Genomic DNA, 15,318 nt, shown 5'->3' on the forward strand with positions numbered 1-15,318 from the left:
CCTGTTTTTTTTTTTTATTTTTGTCTTTTGTCTTTTTTTTTTTTTTAGGGCCACACCTGTGTATATGGAGGTTCCCAGGCTAGGGGTCCAATCAGAGCTGTAGTCATTGGCCTACGCCACAGCCACAGCAACATGGGATGCAAGCCGTGTCTGCAAGCTATACCACAGCTCACAAGAAGAGGTTGGCCAGGAGTTCCCATCTCGTGGCTCAGCAGAAACGAATCGGACTAGCATCCATGAGGACACAGTTTTCATCCCTGGCCTTGTTCAATGGGTTAAGGATTCAGCATTGCCATACTACAAAAATACAAAAAACCGTGAGAGAATACTATGAACAATTGTATGCTAACAAATTTGGCAACCTAGAAGAAATGGAAAATTTCTAGAGACTTAAAGCATGACAAAACTGAATCAAAAAGAAACAGAGAGCTTGGAGTTCCTGTCGTGGCGCAGTGGTTAACGAATCCGACTAGGAACCATAAGGTTGTAGGTTCGGTCCCTGCCCTTGCTCAGTGGGTTAAAGATCCGGCGTTGCCATGAACTGTGGTGTAGGTTGCAGACGCGGCTGGATCCCGCGTTGCTGTGGCTCTGGTGTAGGCCGGTGGCTACAGCTCCGATTCGACCCCTAGCCTGGGAACCTCCATATGCTGCGGAGCGGCCCAAGAAATAGCAAAAATACAAAAAAAAAAAAAAAAAAAAAAAAAAAAAAAAAAAAAACAGGGAGCTCCCATCATGCCTCAAGGTTAACGAATCTGACTAGGAACCAGGAGATTGAGGGTTTGATCCCTGGCCTCGCTTAGGGGGTTAAGGATCTAGTGTTGCTGTTAGCTATGGTGTAGGTTGCAGAAGCGGCTCAGATCCCGCATTGCTGTGGCTCTGGTGTAGGCTGGTGACTGCAGCTCTGATTAGACCCCTAGCCTGGGAATTTCATATGCCACAGGTGTGGCCCTGGAAAAGAAAAAAAGACCAAAAAAGAAAAAAAAAAGAAAGAAATTGATCAACTGAACAAACCAGTCATTAGAAATGAAATTATTATGGCATAAAAACACTCCCTACAAATAAAAGTCCAGGACCAGATGGCTTCACAGGTGAATTCTACTATACATACGAAGAGGAACTTATACCCATTCTCCTAAAACTTTTCAAAAGGTTAAAGAAGAAGGAACACTACCAAAGACATTCTATGATGCCAGCATCACCCTAATTCCAAAACCAGACAAAGATATCACCAAAAAAGAAAACTAGAGGCCAATCTCTTTGGCGGATATAGATGTGAAAATTCTCAACAAAATTTTAGCCAACTAAAATTTGGAGTTCCCGTCATGGCACAGTGGTTAATGAATCCGAGTAGGAACCATGAGGTTGCAGGTACGATCCCTGGACTTGCTAAGTGGGTTAAGGATCTGGCGTTGCCATGAGCTGTGGTGTAGGTCACAGACATGGCTCGGATCCCGCATAGCTGTGGCTCTGGTGTAGGCTGGTGGCTAGAGCTCCAAATAGACCCCTAGCCTTGGAACCTCCACATGCCGTGGGAGCGACCCTAGAAAAGACAAAAAAAAAAAAAAAAAAAAAATTTTAGCCAACCAATCCTACAACATATAAAAAAGATCATACACCACAACCAGGTGGGACTCATCCCAGCTGCACAAGGATCATTCAACACACCCAAATCAATCAACATCATACACCACATAACAAAAGAAAAGTCAAAAACCACATAATCATCTCAATAGATGCAGAAAAAGCATGTGACAAAGTCCAACATCCATTCATGACCAAAACTCTTACCAAAGTGGGTATAGAGGGGACATACCTCAACAGAGGAAAAAGTTGTTAGGACATACCCACAGCAAATATAATACTCAATGGAGAAAAGCTGAAAGAATTCCTACTAAAATCTGGAACAAGACAAGGATGCCCACTCTCACCACTCTTATTCAACATAGTTTTGGAAGTCCTAGCCACAGCAATCAGACAAACAAAAGAAATTTAAAAAAGAGAAGAGGTAAAACTGTCCCTCCATGCAGATGACATGATACTACTATAGATAGAAAAACCCTAAGGACTCAACCCCAAAACGACTTGAACTGATCAACAAATTCAGCAAAGTAGCAGGATATAAGATTAACACGCAGAAATCAGTTGCATTTCTGTATACTAACAATGAAATATTAGAAAAGGAATACAAACATACAATACCTTTTAAAATTGCACCCCCCAAAAATCAAATACCTCGGAATACACCTGACCAAGGAGGTAAAGGACTTATATGCCAAGAACTATAAAACACTAATCAAGGAAATCAAAGAATATGTAAAGAAACGGAAAGGCATTCCATGCTCCTGGGCTGGAAAAATTAATATTGGAAAAATGGCCATACTACCCAAAGCAGTCTACAGATTCAATGCAATCCCTATCAACTGACCCATGACGTTTTTCACAGAACTTAAACAAACAATCCGAAAATTTATATGGAACCACAAAAGACCCAGAAGTGCCAAAGCAATCCTGAGGAACAAAAACCAAGCAGGAGGCATCACGCTCCCAGACTTCAGGCAATATTACAAAGCCACAGTCATCATGACACTGTGCTACTGGATCCAAAACAGACATACGGACCAATGAAACAGAACAGAGAACCTGGAATGAAACCCAGACACCTATGGTCAGTTAATCTTTGACAAAGGTGGCAAGAACATAAAATGGGAAAAAGACAGTCTTTTCAGCAAGTATTGCTGGACAGCTGCTGGACAGCTGCATGCAAAGCAATGAAATTAGAACACACCCTCACACCATGCACCAAAAGAAACTCAAAATGGCTGAAAGACTTAAATATAAGACAAGACACCATCAAACTCCTGGAAGAGAACACAGGCAAAACATTCCCTGACATCAACCTTAGAAATGTTTTCTCAGGTCAATCTCCCAAAGCAACAGAAATAAGAGCAAAAATAAACCAATGGGACCTAATCAAGTGACAAACTTTTGCACAGCAAAGGAAACCCAAAAGAAAACAAAAAGACAACTTACAGAATGGGAGAAAATAGTTTCAAGTGATGCAGCCGACAAGGGCTTCATCTCTAAAGTATACAAACAACTTGTACAACTCAACAGCAAAAAAGCCAATAACCCAATGGAAATGGGCAGAAGACCTGAATAGACATTTCTCCAAGGAGGAGATACAGCTGGCCAGCAAACACATGAAAAAATGCTCAACATCCCTGATTATTAGAGAAATGTAAATCAAAATTACCATGAGATACCACCTCTCACCAGTCAGAATGGCCCTCATTAATAAGTCCACAAATAACAAGTGCTGGAGGGGGTGTGGAGAAAAGGGAACCCTCCTGCACTGTTGGTTGGAATGTAAACTGGTACAACCCCTAGGGAGAACAGTATAGAGATACCTTAGAAATCTATACATAGAACTACCATATGACCCAGCAATCCCACTCTTGGGCATATATCCAGACAAAACTTTCCCTAAAAAAGACACATGCACCTGCATGTTCCTTGCAACACTATTCACATTAGCTAAGACATGGAAACAACCCAAATGTCCAGCAACAGATGATTGGATTAGGAAGAAGTGGTATATACTACACAATGGAATGCTACTCAGCCATAAAGAAAAACAAGGTAATGTCATTTGCAGCAACATGGATGGAACTAGAGACTCTCATTCTGAGTGAAGTAAGTCAGAAAGAGAAAGACAGATACCATATGGTATCACATATATCTGGAATATAATATCCAGCACAAATGAACCTTTCCATGGAAAAGAAAATCATGGACTTGGAGAATAGACTTGTGCTTGCCAAGGGGGAGGGGGAGGGAATAGGGTGGATTGGGGAGTTTGGGGTTAATAGATGCAGACTATTGCCTTTGTAATGGATTAGCAATGAGATCCTGCTGTGTAGCACTGGGAACTTTGTCTAGTCACTTATGATGGAAGATGATAATGTGAGGAAAAAACTGTACACATAATATGTGTATCTGGGTCACCATGCTGTACAGTAGAAAAGAAAATTGTATTGGGGAAATAATAATTTAAAAAATTTTAAGGAAATTGAAATTCATAACAAATGTAACTTTCTTCCTTAAGGTTGCATAGCTACTCAAGGTCAGAGTGAAATTCAAATTGTCATCTGTCTGCCCCATGGCATTTATTGCTTTGTTAAAAAGGATCTGTATTCCCATAGACTGAATTACCAATTGCTTCTTGTAAATTTTATATTTTATTATAACTCCGTGAATGATTTTGCTACAGCTGGAAAAAAAAAGAAAAAAAAGAAAACCTACTGAATGGGAGAGAATATTTGCAAATGATATGACTGGTAAGGTGTTAATATCCAACATATACATACAGCTCATACAACTCAACATCAAAAAGTAAACAACCTGATTTAAAAATGGGCAGAATACTTGTATACACATTTTTCCAAAGAGGAATGCATATTGCTAACAGGCACATGAAAATATGTTCAATATTGATAACATTGCAAGGGGAGAGGATAGAGGCATATAGAGGTACTGGATTAAGAGGCACAAACTTAGATATAAACTATATAGACATCAGGTTAGAAGATATGCTGTACAACACGGAGAATACAGCCAGTATTTTATAGTACCCTTAAATGAAGTATAACTTTTAAACACTGTGAATCCCCATATAACTATAACTTACATCCTGTTGTATAGCAGCAACATTTTAATTTAAAAAAAAAAAAAACTGCAAGAAACCCACCTTAAAGGTTAAGAACATACTGTCTATTTCAAAACTGCCTGAATTTGAAAATAAAATCTGTCACTTTGTTAACTATGTGACCTTAAACAAGTTCCTTAACCTCTCTCAGCCTCAGTTTCTCTCTCTATAAAATATAAGTATATCCCACTATTATTGCTTATTCTCTTCTAAAAAATGTTTTACCATTCTGTATTGAATCTTGTTTCTCTCAATATTCTTTCTCAGTCCAAGTGGAATTTTCATCTCTCCATGTTTAACTTTTGGTACTTAAGCCTTGGAGAGCTTAATTTCTGTTTTTGTGCCAGCACCATACAGTATGGATGGCTGTAGCTTTGTAGTATAGTCTCAAATCACGAAGCCTGGTTCCTCTACCTCCGTTTTTCTTCCTCAAGATTGCATTGTGGGGTCTCTTGTGTTTCCCCAAATTAAATATTTTTGTTCTAATTCTATGAAAAATGCCATTGGTAATCTGGTAGACATTGTATTTGAATCTGTAAATTCCTTGGGTGATATAGTCATTTTGACAATATTGAGTCTTCCAATCTAAGAACATGGTGTACCTTTCTGTTAGTGCCATCTTTGATTTCTATCATTACGTTTTATAGTTTTCAGAGTACAAGTCTTTCGCCTTCTTAGGTAGGTTTATTCCTAGGTATTGTATTCTTTTTGATGTGATGGTAATGGGCTGTTTCCTTAATTTCTCTTTTTGATAGTTTGTTATTAAGAGTATGGAAATTCAACGGATTTCTGTGTGTTAACTTTGTATACTCGACATTTCTGAATTCACTGATGAGCTCTAGTATTTTCTGGTGGCATCCTTAGAACTTTCTATGTAGAGTAGACAATTTTATCTTTTCCCTTCCAATTTGGGTAGCTTTTATTTCTTTTTCTTGTCTGATTGCTGTCGCTAGAACTTCCAATGATATGTTGAAGAAAAGGGGTGAGAGTGTGCATCCTTATCTTGTTACCGATCTTGGAGGAAATGCTTCCAGTTTTTCACCGTTGAATACAATATTGGGTATCAGGTTTTCACATATGGCCTTTACTAATGTTGAGGTATGTTCTCTCTATAGCCACTTTGTTGATTTTTTTTATCATGAATGGATGAATTTCTTCAAAATGTTTTACTGAGATGATCAAATGATTTCTTTCTGTCTTTTTTTTTTACTGCCATGCCGGTGGCATATGTAAGTTCCTGGGCTAGGGGTTCTAATTGGAGCTGCAGCTGCCAGCCTACACCATAGGCACAACAAGGCAGGATCCAAGCTGTGTCTGTGACCTACACCAGAGCTCGCAGCAATGTGGATCCTTAACCCACTGAGTGAGGCCAAGGAACGAATGCACATCCTCATGGATACTAGTCAGATTCATTTCCACTGTGCCACAACGGAAACTCCTCAAATGCTTTTTATTCATTTATTTAATGTTGCATACCGCATTGACTGACTTATTGTTACTGAACTATCTGTACTCCTGGGATAAATTCTCCTTAAACATGGTGTATAATACTTTTTAATGTACTATTGAATTTGATATGCAGACGGGGCTCAGATCCCATGTTGCTCTGGTTCTAGCGTAGGCCAGCAGCAACAGCTCTGATTAGAGCCCTAGCCTGGGAAATTCCATGAGCCACGGGTGTGGTCCTAAAAAGGCAAAAGCCAAAAAATAAAAATTGAAAAAACCATTGTTAAACTGCCTTCCAAATCCTAAACAAATTAAAACTACAAAATTTCCAGTAATTTAGTGATTTTTTTTTACCTCTTTGATAAAAGGAAAAAAGGAAATAGACTATATCCTTCAAAATCAAGAGAATAATACTGTTACTTGACACTGAACATCAGTAAAATTGTTTTTCTACTACTATGCACTATTTTTAAAGTAGTTTTTTAACATCAGTATGAGAGTGAGTAAGTGTTCCCTGTCATCAAAGACACTATATTCTAGTTGGGGCGGCAGCCCATGAAGATCTGTACTCATGGAGGTTTACTCTGCTACTAGATATTTAGCAATTCAATCTCTACTTTTAGTGAATGGATTCTTTATTTATTTTGCTATTTCTATGAATTGCATCAAACTCAATTTATATGTCATTGCTACCGACTTACGCTAGTCTCAAAACTTCAGTAGTTTCAGAATTAATATGAACTTCTCAGATCATCCATTTAGCACATAACTGAAGGCATCATGTTCAGTTGTTTTCCACTTTGCATAGAATTCTAGAGCACTATGTATGTCTTCCTGAAATAGTCTTCATTTTTTATGCATAACTCTTTTAAATATTGAAAAACATAAGCTTAGAATTACATATTTACCAGTGGTCTTAAATAAGGAACTACTGAAATACCAGTTTTAAAGACCTAAAATTTTTCTCCTAAACATTACTTAGATCTTGGTGAAGGAATCAATTGGGAATACAAAAATCTAAAACACTAGATTCAGGTCCAAGGTCTGTACCAGAAATATGTGATTATATATAAATCAATTTTCTCAAGCCTCAATTTTATCATCTATAAGAATTAAAAACCACCTTGGGGAGTTCCCGTCGTGGCGCAGTGGTTAACGAATCTGACTAGGAACCATGAGGTTGCGGGTTCGGTCCCTGCCTTGCTCAGTGGGTTAACGATCCGGCGTTGCCGGGAGCTGTGGTGTAGGTTGCAGACGTGGCTCGGATCCGTGTTGCTGTGGCTCTGGCGTAGGCTGGTGGCTACGGCTCCGATTGGACCCCTAGCCTGGGAACCTCCTTATGCCGTGAGAGCGGCCCAAGAAATAGCAAAAAGACAACAACAACAACAACAAAAACCACCTTGGTTTGCTAGGGTTATTTATGAAATAAGGTGAATATTAATGCTTCTTATAACTGTAAAGCATCATGTTATTAGTAGAATTAGACATGTTTTATACTCAGATTTTTTTTTTAGTTTTTTAATTGCCTGTTGTTCCCAAATTGCTAGTCTTTGACTGTCCTTGAGATCTTTTCAACATCTTTTTTAATTCTTATCATGATCTTATCCTTTCAAGTTTAAATGGATTATTATTGAATTGCTTTTTCTTCTCCTGTCCTGGTTCAGTGTAGTATAGTTTGGAATAAATTCACAGTAACTATATAGGGAAAGAATCCTTCTTTGAATGCTTTTGTTAAAGATAGGAAAAAAAGAACCACATATTTCCAGCCATCACCTCTTTTTTTTGACAGTCTGGTATGATCTTTGTTCCATGGATTAGAGCACTGTTTTTATTCAATTTAAAAGTCATGTTCTGTGACATTTTGGATAGGTTGAGGAAGATCACTTAAAAGTAAAATGGTTATCAGAAATAAGTAGGTCACTTTTTTACATGCTTTGAATATTTAGATTTAGTCATATTTCTTTATGCTTTGGTTAAATATTTCTTGGTTATGTAATTTTTATAGAATTATTAAAATATGAGAAAGTGTTTTCTAACAGTATTTCATTGTATATATTTAGGATTTTGCATAGGAAAATCTGGCTTTCGTAGGGTGTAGTTAACCTTTTCTTGATATGCCTGCATTGGTTGTTGAAGCTACACGTTGAAAATGGAGATACATTCTAGTATATACGAAGAAAAACTTTCAGCATGTTTCTGCTACGTCACAAAAATTGTGTCACAAAAATTGCGTTCACATGCTCTGACATGTCAAAATTAATGTTTACTTTCAAAATAGAAGATAATTTCACAAGATTTTGCCATAAGATTTTTTCCTTTCATGAAAGGATTATATATTTAATAATATTGAGAAACAATATAATATTTTTAGCACATAAGGAGGCAACACAGCATTGTAGATCAAGAGCACTAACTCAAGAGTCAGTCAAACCTGAATTTCAACCCCATCTAGCCCCAGCCCCTTACAATTATCTATACACTCCATATGTTATTACAAGGCTTTATGTCTGGTGTGTGAAATATTTAAGAAGCAAACAGCAAACACTGGGCTTAAGGAATAGCCTGTATAAATGCTAAAATATTGTATTCAAAGTAAACCATGATATAATGTCTGAGACCTGTATATCAGAAGCATATGTATGCTTATTTTATTTTTAATTGCACAAAAACATTCTAGCTCTAGAAAACACTAGATTTTATACAAGATATATATAAATTTTATCTCCCTCCTCTTTGGAGATGTATTTAACACTGAGGAATATATACAAAATCAAGTCAGAAATCTGTAACAAAAAAGTAGCTACTTAATTATTTTCACTGATATATCTCATTTATTGGTCATAATACAGAATTACATGGCAGCCACAGTAAATTTATATTTTTGAAGTAGAAATTAAAATTTTTGCTTATTCCAGTGGAAAAATATGTTATGAATATGTTGGTCTATGCTGATCATATTTACAGTAGCATCCATATTAGACATAGCAGTTTGATGTATGCTATATTATACCTATGCTATGCTGCTGTGTAGTGAACAGGCTAACTACTGGATGATGCTTCAATATCTCTAGGAAAGGGTTTGTTGCTCTCCTTAGGAATGGTTTTGTTTTTAGAATGATTCAGTGACACAATTCCAAGTCTTCAACCAGGTAGGTCTTTTGTTTATAATAAATTACAAAACAAACACAGAGCAATACATTAAAAATGCAAGTGGCTTATTTGATACATTTGACCCTCCCTGTAAGGATTTCTCTGTATGTACCATGAATTTATTATGCATTCTACATTCATGTAAAAAGTGTTTATTAATAGCTATCAAAAATGAGCTTTTCCACGTTAAATCCCAGCATTCTGCTTACCAGTGTACCATTATTGTACCACATTTAGCATCAAAGCTTTCCTCCTAAAAAACATGCTCTTTAAAAACTTACTGCTACTCTGTCCTCAGCAAATCTTGAAACTCCTTGGCTGTTTTTCTCTGTTCTTTCTACTTCATAACAATTAAATTCTTATAAATTGACTCTTATCTTGCTTACTATATGTTCACCTATTTAACTATAGTTAGGAGAGTATTAGAGACCAAATCAAATCCCAAATACCAAAACTACCACAAAACATTTAAGATGCTAGAGTCCTCTCTGGACTAGTTTTGCTGCCTTTAGGAACCTTTGATTACTAGGTACCTGTGTTTTTTTAAGTGCTATCCATTAGTAAGTATGGCCAAAATTAAATGTAACATAAAATAATAAAACTTTTCCCACAGAGGGAAGTTTTTTTGTTTGTTTTGGGGGTTTGGGGGGTTTGTTTTTTGGGGTTTTTTTCTTTTCTTTTTTTTTTTTTTTTGGCTTTTTGGGGCCTCACCCTCGGCATAGGGAGTTCCCAAGCCAGGGGTCCAATTGGAGCTGTAGCCTCTGGCCTACGCCAGAGCCACAGCAACATGGAATCTGAGCCCAGTCTGCGACCTACACCACAGTTCATGGCAAACACCAGATCCTTAACCCACTAAGGAAGGCCAGGGATTGAATCCGCATCCTCATGGATGCTAGTTGGGTTCAGTAACCACTGAGCCATGATGGGAACTCCAGAAGTTTTTTTTTTTTTAGTATAAAAAGCTCAGTATAAGAAGCTCTTTAAAAATCCGAGCTTCGGAGTTCCTGTCGTGGTGCAGTGGTTAACAAATCTGACTAGGAACCGTGAGGTTGCGGGTTCGATCCATGGCCTTGCTCAGTGGGTTAACGATCCGGCGTTGCCAGGAGCTGTGGTGTAGGTTGCAGACGCGGCTCGGATCCCGCGTTGCTGTGGCTCTGGCATAGGCCGGCGGCTACAGCTCCAATTCGACCCCTAGCCTGGGAACCTCCATATGCCGCTGGAGCGGCCCAAGAAATAGCTAAAAGACAAAAAAAAAAAAAAAAATTTGAGCTTCTTTGTGGTAACTTTAAGTTTGAGGTTTTCTTTGAATTATAAAATTTTATTAATTGATCTGTAATTATTCCCTCTTAGTTATTTTTATCTTGAAATGTATGCAACACAGAGGATTTTGAGCTTCCAAGAGGAAACTGTTTTAAAAATTACTTATTAACATATAACATCTGGAGTTCCCGTCGTGGCGCAGTGGTTAACGAATCCGACTAGGAACCATGAGGTTGCGGGTTCGGTCCCTGCCCTTGCACAGTGGGTTAACGATCCGGCGTTGCCGTGAGCTGTGGTGTAGGTTGCAGACGCGGCTCGGATCCCACGTTGCTGTGGCTCTGGCGTAGGCCGGTGGCTGCAGCTCCGATTGTACCCCTAGCCTGGGAACCTCCATATGCCGCAGGAGCGGCCCAAGAAATAGCAACAGCAACAACAACAACAACAAAAGACAAAAAGACAAAAAAAAAAAAAAAAACATATAACTTCTGTAACTATAATGTATCTGTAATAATCTTACTTGAATGAGAGGTTATTGTTATGTTTATAGATTAAATTTTGAAACTTTTTATGTGGAAAAAAACAAGATGAGATTTACCTTACCAGATATTAAAATATATAAAACCTTATGGTAGTATTGACCCAGAAATAGATAGCTGGAACAGAAAATAGAAAAACAAACCATGTAAAATTGGAAACTTTGTTCATGATAATATATTTCAAATTGATGGTGAAAAGATGATGTTGGAAAAAATTTAAATCATTTAGAATTTTTTTTTTCCATATACAAAATAAATTTTAGAAGAATTTAAGAGCTAAATTTTTAAAAAGGTTTTCAAAGAAAATTTTTTGTCATCTCAGAATAAAAAAATCTTTCTAATCAAAACACAGAAGGCAGAAAAAGGAAAATATTGATTAATTTATTTAACCATAAAAGTTAAAATTCTGTATGAAAAAGGATGTTCAACAAAGATAAAAGACAAATGACAAAAAATAAAAGATTAATATGCAGAATCCATGGAGTTCCATAATTAGGAATAGATGGAGGAGTTCCTGTTGTGGCTCAGTGGGTTAAGAATCCAACTAGTATCCATGAGGATGCAGTTTCCATCCCCAGCCTCCCTCAGCGTGTGAAGGATCTGGCAACACCTTGAGCTGCAACATAAGTTGCAGATGATGCTCGGATCTGGCCATTGCTGTGGCTGTTGCATTGCAGCTGCAGCTCCCAATTCGACCCCCAGCCTGGAAACTTCTATATGCCGTGGGTGCAGCCATAAAAAGAGGAAAAAAAAAAAAAATAGATGGACAAAGTATGTGAACAGGCAGTTCACAAAAGCAGAAATACCACGCTCCTTTTTTTGTTTGTTTTTTTTTTCTTCTTGGCTGTGCCCATGTTGTGTAGAAGTTCCCAGGCCAGGGATTGAACCTGAGCTGGCTCAGTGACAATGCCAGATCCTTAACCTGCTGCACCACAGGAGAACTCCACAAAGCTTCTTTAAACATATCAAAGTAAATTCAGCCACATTATTTCTATGAAGAAATGCTAATTTAAATATTTTTGCCCAGCAAATTGGCAAAAATGGAAAAAGATGGTTAACGTGCAGCATCTGCAAGTACATGAGGAAACAGGAATGGGGCATACAGTGTTGGAAGTGTAAATTGGCAAATCCTTTGTGTAAGATAATGTAGCAGTATCTAACAAAATTTAAACTGTGCATATCCTTTTGTAGTACTGGGTAAAAGAATCTGACCTGCAGAAATGCTTGCATATGTGTAAACATGAAGTAACATACTTGTCTCTGCCATCAGTGAGACCTTTTCATATCTCTAACCATGGCCATTAAAGTATCGTGGATCACCCTGGTTTCTGCCCTCAGTTTGTTTTGGGTTTGTTTTTTTTTCTCCCCCCCCAACTCTATTCCCTCTTTCATACTGCTCTCAGAATTATTTTCCTTAAAAGCAAATACGGAGTTCCCGTCGTGGCTCAGTGGTTAACGAATCCAACTAGGAACCATGAGGTTGCGGGTTCGATCCCTGCCCTTGCTCAGTGGGTTAACGATCTGGCGTTGCCGGGAGCTGTGGTGTAGGTTGCAGACGCGGCTCGGATCCCGCGTTGCTGTGGCTCTGGCGTAGGCCGGTGGCTGCAGCTCCGATTGTACCCCTAGCCTGGGAACCTCCATATGCCGCAGGAGCGGCCCAAGAAATAGCAACAGCAACAACAACAACAACAAAAGACAAAAAGACAAAAAAAAAAAAAAAAACATATAACATCTGTAACTATAATGTATCTGTAATAATCTTACTTGAATGAGAGGTTATTGTTATGTTTATAGATTAAATTTTGAAACTTTTTATGTGGAAAAAAACAAGATGAGATTTACCTTACCAGATATTAAAATATATAAAACCTTATGGTAGTATTGACCCAGAAATAGATAGCTGGAACAGAAAATAGAAAAACAAACCATGTAAAATTGGAAACTTTGTTCATGATAATATATTTCAAATTGATGGTGAAAAGATGATGTTGGAAAAAATTTAAATCATTTAGAATTTTTTTTTTCCATATACAAAATAAATTTTAGAAGAATTTAAGAGCTAAATTTTTAAAAAGGTTTTCAAAGAAAATTTTTTGTCATCTCAGAATAAAAAAATCTTTCTAATCAAAACACAGAAGGCAGAAAAAGGAAAATATTGATTAATTTATTTAACCATAAAAGTTAAAATTCTGTATGAAAAAGGATGTTCAACAAAGATAAAAGACAAATGACAAAAAATAAAAGATTAATATGCAGAATCCATGGAGTTCCATAATTAGGAATAGATGGAGGAGTTCCTGTTGTGGCTCAGTGGGTTAAGAATCCAACTAGTATCCATGAGGATGCAGTTTCCATCCCCAGCCTCCCTCAGCGTGTGAAGGATCTGGCAACACCTTGAGCTGCAACATAAGTTGCAGATGATGCTCGGATCTGGCCATTGCTGTGGCTGTTGCATTGCAGCTGCAGCTCCCAATTCGACCCCCAGCCTGGAAACTTCTATATGCCGTGGGTGCAGCCATAAAAAGAGGAAAAAAAAAAAAAAATAGATGGACAAAGTATGTGAACAGGCAGTTCACAAAAGCAGAAATACCACGCTCCTTTTTTTGTTTGTTTTTTTTTCTTCTTGGCTGTGCCCATGTTGTGTAGAAGTTCCCAGGCCAGGGATTGAACCTGAGCTGGCTCAGTGACAATGCCAGATCCTTAACCTGCTGCACCACAGGAGAACTCCACAAAGCTTCTTTAAACATATCAAAGTAAATTCAGCCACATTATTTCTATGAAGAAATGCTAATTTAAATATTTTTGCCCAGCAAATTGGCAAAAATGGAAAAAGATGGTTAACGTGCAGCATCTGCAAGTACATGAGGAAACAGGAATGGGGCATACAGTGTTGGAAGTGTAAATTGGCAAATCCTTTGTGTAAGATAATGTAGCAGTATCTAACAAAATTTAAACTGTGCATATCCTTTTGTAGTACTGGGTAAAAGAATCTGACCTGCAGAAATGCTTGCATATGTGTAAACATGAAGTAACATACTTGTCTCTGCCATCAGTGAGACCTTTTCATATCTCTAACCATGGCCATTAAAGTATCGTGGATCACCCTGGTTTCTGCCCTCAGTTTTGTTTTGGGTTTGTTTTTTTTTCTCCCCCCCCAACTCTATTCCCTCTTTCATACTGCTCTCAGAATTATTTTCCTTAAAAGCAAATACGGAGTTCCCGTCGTGGCTCAGTGGTTAACGAATCCAACTAGGAACCATGAGGTTGCGGGTTCGATCCCTGCCCTTGCTCAGTGGGTTAACGATCTGGCGTTGCCGGGAGCTGTGGTGTAGGTTGCAGACGCGGCTCGGATCCCGCGTTGCTGTGGCTCTGGCGTAGGCCGGTGGCTACAGCTCCGATTGGACCCCTAGCCTGGGAACCTCCATATGCCGCGGGAGCGGCCCAAGAAATAGCAACAATAACAACAACAAAAAAGACAAAAGACAAAAAAAAAAAAAAAAAAAAAAAAAAAGCAAATACAATCCTGGCCCTGCTTACTTAACGATTTCTATTTTATTGTTGCCTGCAGGTTTTTTACAGTCTTTCCCCCACCTTATTCTCACCAGTCTACCTGTCTACCTCATAAAGGGCATGGTCCAGCCACACTAAACCACCACCCCAATAAACCAAGCATGCTGGACCAGCCCTTCTATCACTCCTAGTCTGCTCTCTGTTCACTCATTACATATTCATTGAGCGTCACTATTCTTGAAGTACTAAGGATATTGCAGAGGCCAAGGTCCCCCCCCCCAATTACCTTTTCCGAAGCTATTGGAGTATTAAGGGAAAAGTGGAGATTATCAAATAAATAAATATATACATGTAAAATCAGGTAATAAGTATTATACATAAAATTAAAATAAGCCAGTGTGATAATGGATGGGTGGATACCTGAGACTAGTAGACAAGGAAGATTCTGTGAGAAAATGAATCTTCAGATTAGATCTAATTATAAAAAGGATCCTGTCATTTAAATAACAGGGAAATTCGAGCATTTCAAGCAGAGAGCTAGTGAGAAGACTCCAAGGCAGGAACACACTTGATATGCTTGAATTAAAAGAAATGGTATGCTAAATGAAGGCAATAATACAAGTTGTAGGTGATGTGTTATATTAAGGAATGCCAGCCACCACAGCAAACAAAGGGGCCTAACACAACAAAGGTTTATTTCTTGCTCTTATT

General features: G+C 38.0%; 1 protein-coding gene across 5 annotated transcripts in view; it reads left to right on the top strand.

The window, feature by feature from the left end:
- The window catches only part of SCLT1 (sodium channel and clathrin linker 1), a 249,657-nt gene that overhangs the window by 216,826 nt on the left and 17,513 nt on the right, over positions 1-15,318 (top strand). The window lies entirely within an intron of this gene.

The sequence above is a fragment of the Sus scrofa genome, chromosome 8 (assembly GCF_000003025.6).
Source record: "Sus scrofa isolate TJ Tabasco breed Duroc chromosome 8, Sscrofa11.1, whole genome shotgun sequence".
NCBI lineage: Eukaryota > Metazoa > Chordata > Mammalia > Artiodactyla > Suidae > Sus > Sus scrofa.